Below are 7648 nucleotides of genomic sequence, written 5' to 3'. Positions count from 1 at the left end.
AAATGAGTTAGCAGAAGAGTTTCTGCTAACTCGAGAATCAATAATCCGTTTCGTTCAGGATTCCATTGCTAACGCAGTGGACCGACAGAAACGGAATGCAGACATACATGGAAGAGCAAATGTTCATTCATTTAAAATTAATGACCTAGTGCTACTCTCTACGGTAAACTTACCTAAGCGTTAAGTCACTAGTGTGGGTAGCAGTAAACTACTACCCAAAATCATAGGTCCTTTCCGTGTACTGCATCGCAGAGGCAATGCGTACATAATAGAATTGCCACGTAGGATGCGAACGCATCCTACGTTTTACGTTGGTCGGCTCCGCACGTACCATCAGTACGCGGCTTCTTCCGAGGACGGATGTGACCACCCTTTTCAAGAATCCCCAAAAGATTCTTGTGATCACGAACCAGGTTCTCATGTTGAACCTGAAGTTTCTCATGCCGGTTCCGAATATCCTCGAAACTACGATAAGCTGACGGCAGCTCATCACGAAGAGCATGATAATTCCGTGCGTACTCCAACATGGAGTTCGCACTCTTCGAACGGTCTTTAAACCGTTCGATTTGGTGAGCCTGCACCGTCTTTTCTTACGAGCGACGCTTACCGCGCTCGTGATCAAGTCTCTCCTCCAAATCATGGAGGAAGCGATCGAGTTTGTCGATCTTTGAATATAATACTCTCTTCTCGCAACAACCATTGGTGGATTCCCAGGGTGGTCAACGTTTCCTTTTGGAACGCATCCAGTGCCATCGTGATGTGAAGGGGCAGCAAACGAGTTATCTTGTTCGCTGGCGTGGTTTTCCACCTTCACATGACAGTTGGGAGCCTCGCACCCAGCTGATTGTTGACGTTGAGGGCCTCGTCCGTCAGTAAGACGAGATCCATCCGAGGATCAGAAGGTCCATCGGAAGACACGCACCCCTGGCGCTTGCAAATCGATTGCAGAACGTCAATCGCATCGCGCATCTCGATAGAGATGCGAGCCCTTCCCCAGGGCGAATCGACATCCCCTTTTACTCGCTTCGTGTATTCAACACAACAAGGACAGGAATCATCCCGTATGAGGCGTGGAAGTCCTGTCTCACGTGACAACCGATGCAATTTAGACCTTGCACCGGTTGGAGTCCGGTTCTCGAACTGAACGCGATTCGCGTTAAGGTTTTGAAGCCAGGCTTCGCGTCCAATGTCTTTGACATTAAAAATGAACGCGCTCCAGGCATGCATAAGCGAGACTTTATCTCGCATATTGAGGCCACTATACCATCGATGCTTGAAAAAAGCATCGAGATAAAAGTCTTCCTCAGCGCGAAGTTCTTCGCGCTGGGATCAAGGCCATGTAGTTTTGTCGCAATAATAAGGGATATGTATTGTGAGGAGTAGTCTTTCCAGACAAGCTATTAATTAGCTGTTCGGGCAAAAGCCACGGCTTCTTCTAGAGGCAAGACGAGACATTTAAGTGTCTACGATCTTCTGAGTGGTACCCACCAAAGCAGGGGTACCACAAGAACTTTTATTACGATGGCTTACGCCATCGTCATCACCACGCACAGAAATATGTGCGTGTGACGGCACAAGAGACGATACTGGCGATGAGGAATAATCCTCATCGTCGAAACCGAACACAATGTTGCGAATGCTACCAGCACGTCTACTCGAATGAGCCCCCTCATTCGAGGCTCATAGTCAGCCGCCTGACGATGATCAGGCGACTATTCTGTTCTCCCCGAGTCGGCCATTTCGTCCGACTCGCATTCTTCGTCGACCTCAAAGAGGGATCACATTCACGTGGTGTATCACCACGTGCACCCGCAACATTTAGAGTTGCGGGAGAAGATGATGATAGGGCAGACGGAACGTCTGCCGCAAGAGACAATAATGCATCAAACGCGGCTGCATGAACCGCAGCTGAAGGCGCCGCACAATCCGCATACGGCATACGGCATGGACTTGTTAACCATGCCAAAAATTAAAAAAAGATGGTTTTGACCAATCCACATCGTTTTGAATAAAGTGGTCATATAGTTACCACTCTTCCAAATGACAGTCAGAGTGATTGTCGTTTAAGCGAGGGGTGATGTAACGGGGTGTATCGTTACATGATTTTAACATGTAAAGGTTGTTAATTAATATATTATCTAAAAGATAGATAATATATGGAGAATATTAGTTTACATGGTAATATTTTAAAGCTTATCAATTGGTAGATGTAGGCCATTATATCTACTTCATCCGCGGTCCAGTCAGCGCTGGACGCGCGCAAAGAGAAAGACAGATAATACTTTTTTACATGTTTTGTATTAGTTTATAATTAAGTTAGTACTAAGAAGATAGACAAGAAGAACTCAATTATATTAATACAGTTTCTAATTTATCCTTTTTAAAGTAAGTGTTTTAAAGAGAGTCTTCCTCTGCACGTACTAGTGTACGTGAAGTGACGTGAGGCACCACTCGCACTGAGGCAGTGCGAAGTGGACTTGTACTGAAGCAGTGCGAAGTGGACTTGTACTGAAGCAGTGCGAAGTGGACTTGTACTGAAACAGTACAAGTCAGTAGTGCCCCGTTATAAAAACTATAAGGCGGGCTTCAAATTTCGCCCAATTGATCTCATTAATCATAATGATCAGAAGCTCATGCGAAACATAAATAAAAAACCTACACGACTACAGTCGAGTCCTTCGTGCTGCCCCGTGCAGGCCATGTGCATCCGGCAAATCGAGTCCGTCTCGCGTCCTGCATGCTATTAATTTAACTGATGGGTAGCTGCTCTACGGCATACGAAGACTTGATATTCCGTTCTATTTCTTCAATATGCTGAAAACGTCATGACGCTCACACGCATGTCCACTTAGGAGCATAAAACTTTTATGTGACTTATCGGTGGGGTATGAATCCGTGGCAGTAGTATACAAGGGCGCTGTACTGTCCCATTAAGTACCCCGTACCAAGCATACTTCATCGCGGAATCACACATTCGACGCCTATCATCACGTTACTAAAGCATCCGGATCCCGAATACAGGACAGCTTCTGTAACGGGGCACCTTTCACAAGTACTGGTAAGAATTAGTTAACATTACACTGATTACAGTGTGGGTAGGGTGCTTCGAAACTTAGTACAGAGGGAGATTTCTAGGTGGCTAAGGTTCTTTAGCTACTAAAACGTAATTCAATGGGGGGGGTAGAATTAGGGAAAAGTAAATTGTGTTAATATCCTTAAGTTCTCTACGTAAGGACTTCTATCTACTACTGAACTTATTATATTATAATTTAGTAAGCATGGCACCTCCTTACGTACCGCACAATCGTAACTTATGACGATTGGCGGGGTTAATTTAGACTTAAATAAACCAATCAATAGCGCTTATGTCTTATTACATCAATAATATCGAATTTGGTATTATTTGAACTATCAAAGTCAAGATTAATAAAGATAATAATTTGCACGTCTTTATTTATTTCCTCGCATAGGAAACAATATTTATTATTCCTATGACAGGATAATATACTTATGTAACGGGACACTCCGTTACATCACCCCCTCCCAAACAATAGTCACCATAGTGATCGATGTAGGGTGACAGGAAAGATTATTAAGTCTTTCCTGTGATTAGCATTATTGGTTTTGATCAAAATACCGTTTTTTTCATTATGATTTTAATCAACATACCGATATTATTTGCATTCTGATTTTAATCAAAATACCGATTTTAATTGAATTCTTGATTTTGACCAAATTCATGATGGCGACAAACAAGTCTGTACGCGCGGGCTGTGAGGCCGAAAAGCTGGCAGCTGCACGGGTCAGTGTCGCTGTCAGTAAGGCAAATGCTCCAACAGACGCAAAAGCGTCTACTGCGGGGGATATGTCACCTTCTACTCTCATTAGAGGTGACTGGTGTATGTCATGTGTTGACATGGCAGATGACGGGGACAAGTCACCTGCTACACCAATTGTAGGTGACTGGTCCAAGTCATCTGCATCGCCCGACTCAGGGGCGACTGAGAAGGCTGCCGAATCACCCGAAGCCGAGTTTTGGCTCTAACGTGACTACCAAAGAGGTAATGACGAGGTTATTTAACTCGTCGGACCTCTTTGGTAGAGGGTCATCATCAGATGACCCCGAGGGCGAAGACCACTTTGGTGACGTTAGCATGCTTCATTAGGAATTACGTGGTGCTAGTTTGCATCACCAGAAAGGGAGTGAAATCTAGGATCGGCCCCAGGGCCAAGTTAACGTTAACATGAGCCAACAGGAGAGGGACCGCAATACTTTGCGGATTCGCTCCTGAAAAGAGGCTTTGGGTACCCTCTAAGAGAAACCTCATTCGTTGGTCTGGTATGACCAACGATCAATATCATATTCCGTTATTCGACTCATCCAGGCTTCACAAGCCTGGATGAGTCGAATAACGGAATATGATCCTTGGCTCGTATTTTCTGAGCCAAGGTAAACCTAGGATGACATCGAATTTGTCATCCAAATCCAGTACGATGAAATCATCATCATACTGTAAATCTCTGAACGAGTAGTGAAATTTCACGACGCGTTTCATTACTGTTATCGATGCGCCTGTCGCTAGACGCACCGTCATCCTCGTTGGAGGGATGTCGCGCTCAATATATTTGAGCCTACTACCCTCTAGTGACTGGCGACGAATAAAGTTATTCGACGCTCCGCAGTCCACTAGGGCTCTGAGTGACAAATCATTTGTCACTTTCAATTTCAAGGTGATGAGGGATGCCTCATCATTATGTGCAGAGACACATAATGACTGTGTGTCTGGAGCAACTTTTGTCAGAAGATTTGCAAATTCTCTTGAGTTTGCTGGATCAGTAGGGCGTTGCGCCCCTACTGACCCCGACCATTTTTTGGCGGCCCGCCGCGACCGTTGCCCTTTTTGGCATACGGTCCAAAATTACGTTCAGTACCTTTCGGTGCTGGACGTGGGGCACTACACTCATGAGCGTAATGTCCTAATTTTTGGCAGCGATGGCATTTCTGCAATCGCTTATTGCTCGAAAAGCGAGGTCTCTCGCTTTCGACGTAAGAAAGGTCCATGGGTTCTGGACCTCCTAACTCGTGTCGTCTTGGAGGACAATATGATGACGAACTAGCTTGAGCCTGTCTCAAGCTAAAGTCCTCCTGTTCCGCAACGGATATTGCTTCTTCAAGCGTATCCAGTTCCAAGCGGAACAGGTGGATCTTTACGGGACCACCCGTAAGACCTTGCATGAACACCGTAATCAACGTGTGTTCAAGGACTGGGTTATTTGTTATACAACTCGCTAAGAGTCGTATGTGCTGGGCATATGCGTGGACATCACGCTTGCGTTGCTTGAGTTTCAGAAGCTCTGAACGAGCTCTGAACTCAGCCCTTGGTGGTTCAAACGTCTGTTTAAGTCGGAGTTTAAAAGCCTCTAGCGACCTAAAGACATATGGGTCGCGCAACTGAAGGCCTAATGCCCAAGTTTCGGCACGACCTGCCAAATTTGACTGAGCAAATGCGACTTGCATTTGCTCGTCGACAATGTGACGAGCCCTTATGGCATCCTCCAACTCGACAAACCATCTCAAGAGGGAGTCTTCTTCGACTTTCCTATACTTGGAGATCTCAATCTTTAAGGTTTCGGGACGACGCGTGTGCGTCATCCCAGGTACAGGGGTCTGTACCGGTTGTAACCTCAACAGTTCTGCCTGTTCAGAGCCTTGCTGATTCAGCAAGGCTACCTTCTCCTTCATCTCGTCAAGTTCATGTTGTATGAACTTGGCGATGGCTGAATGGAGGGCATCTCTGTCCAAACCGGACAGCATGTAAGATGGCATCGTTCCCTACGGTCGAACTCATTCGTTCAACCGCACTCTTTCTATGTCACTTAGAAATGAGTAGCTTTCACGCGAAATGTGATGCGTATTCCCACTATCATCTAACATGTCCATGCCAGATGTAGGAAATGTGGTCCTTGGAAGGACTACTAAGTGCTACCAGGTGTATCGGGGCACTACGACTTGTACTGCTTCAGTACAAGTCCACTCTGCACTGCTTCAGTTGCAAGTGGTGCCTTACGTCACTTCAGCTACACTAGTACGTGCAGAGCAAAAATTCTTTTTAAGACAGCAAACTTAAAGAGGGTTAAATGAAAGCTGTATTAATTTAATTAAGTATCTCTTCTTTCTATCTGTTAATGCAAACTTAATTATGAACAAATACTTAACATGCAATTGAAATCCTATCTGCCTCTCTCTTTGTTTACGTTTACAGTTGATTAGTCTGCGGGATAAATAGATATAATGGCCTATACCTATTTATGGATAAGATTTCTGGACATTACAATATAAAGTAATGTTCTTCAAATATTATCTACCTTTTAGATAACATATTAATTAACAACCTTTAAGAATTAATTTTATGTAACGATACACCACGTTACATCACCCCTCCCTTAAACGACAATCACTCTGAATGTCATTGGATGGAGTGGTTGCTATGTGACCACTTCATTTTTAAATATGTGTTGATTGGTCAGATCCATCATTTTAAATTCCATCGCATGAAGGATCAACTCATGCCGGGTGACGATAGTGCTGCGCCTTCGGCTGCGGTTCGTGCAGCCGCGGGTCACGCACTGTTATCTCTTGCGGCAGGCGGAACGGCTGCCGTAGTGTCTTCCACTCGCACAACACTAGATGGTGCGAGTGCACGTGGTGATTCACCACGTGTTAACGACCCCTCTTTGGAGGTCGACTACGAATGCGAGTCGGATGAAGTGGCCGACTCGGGGAGAATGGAACAGTCGCCTGAAATACGTCAGGCGGCTGACTACGAGCCTTCGAATGAGAGGGCTCATTCTAATAGACGAGTAAAGAGTCTATTTGGATCCGACGGTGAGGATGATCCCTCATCGCCCGTACCATCTCTCATACGGTCACCTGCACGTATCTCTGTGCAAGGTGACGACGATGCGTAACCCATCGTAAGAAAAGTTTTTGTGGTACCCCTGCTTCAGTGGGTACTACTCAAGGGAGTGAACCAATAAAATGTCTCATCTGATCCATCGGATGAGTCTCGTCATACTGACAGACAAGGCCCTCAACGTCAACAACCAGCTGGGAACAATGCTCCCATGTGTCATGCGAAGGTGGATAACCACTCCAGCGAACCAGACGACTCGTTCGCTGCCCCTTCAAATCACGGGGTTTAGAATACGTTCCACTAAAAAACAGTGACAACCGTGGTAATTCACCAGTGGTTGTGGTGGCGGATTAAAAGTTAGATCCGAACCGTGCGTCGGATCTAGAGTCGAAGATCGACAAACACGACCGCTAGCCTTATTTATTGGGAGGAGGGTTTGAACACGAGCACGGTAAGCGTCAACCATTGGAGTAGACGGTGCAGGTTCACCATATCGAACGGTTGAAAACCGTTCAAAGAGTGCGTTCTCAATGACGGAGTACGAACGGACTTATCACGCTCTTCGCGATGAACCGTCGCTAGATTATCACGGTTCCGAGGACCTTCGGACCCGATATGAAAATCTCCAGATTCAGCATAAGAATGTGGTTCGTGACCACGAGAATCTTGCATGAATTCTTAAAAGAGATGGTCGGATCTGTCCTCGTAAGTAACCGCGTACTAATGGTACGGGC

This window comes from Bremia lactucae, linkage group LG3 (assembly GCF_004359215.1).
Source record: "Bremia lactucae strain SF5 linkage group LG3, whole genome shotgun sequence".
NCBI classification, from domain to species: Eukaryota; Oomycota; class Peronosporomycetes; order Peronosporales; family Peronosporaceae; genus Bremia; species Bremia lactucae.
Note: the sequence above shows the minus strand (reverse complement) of the source record.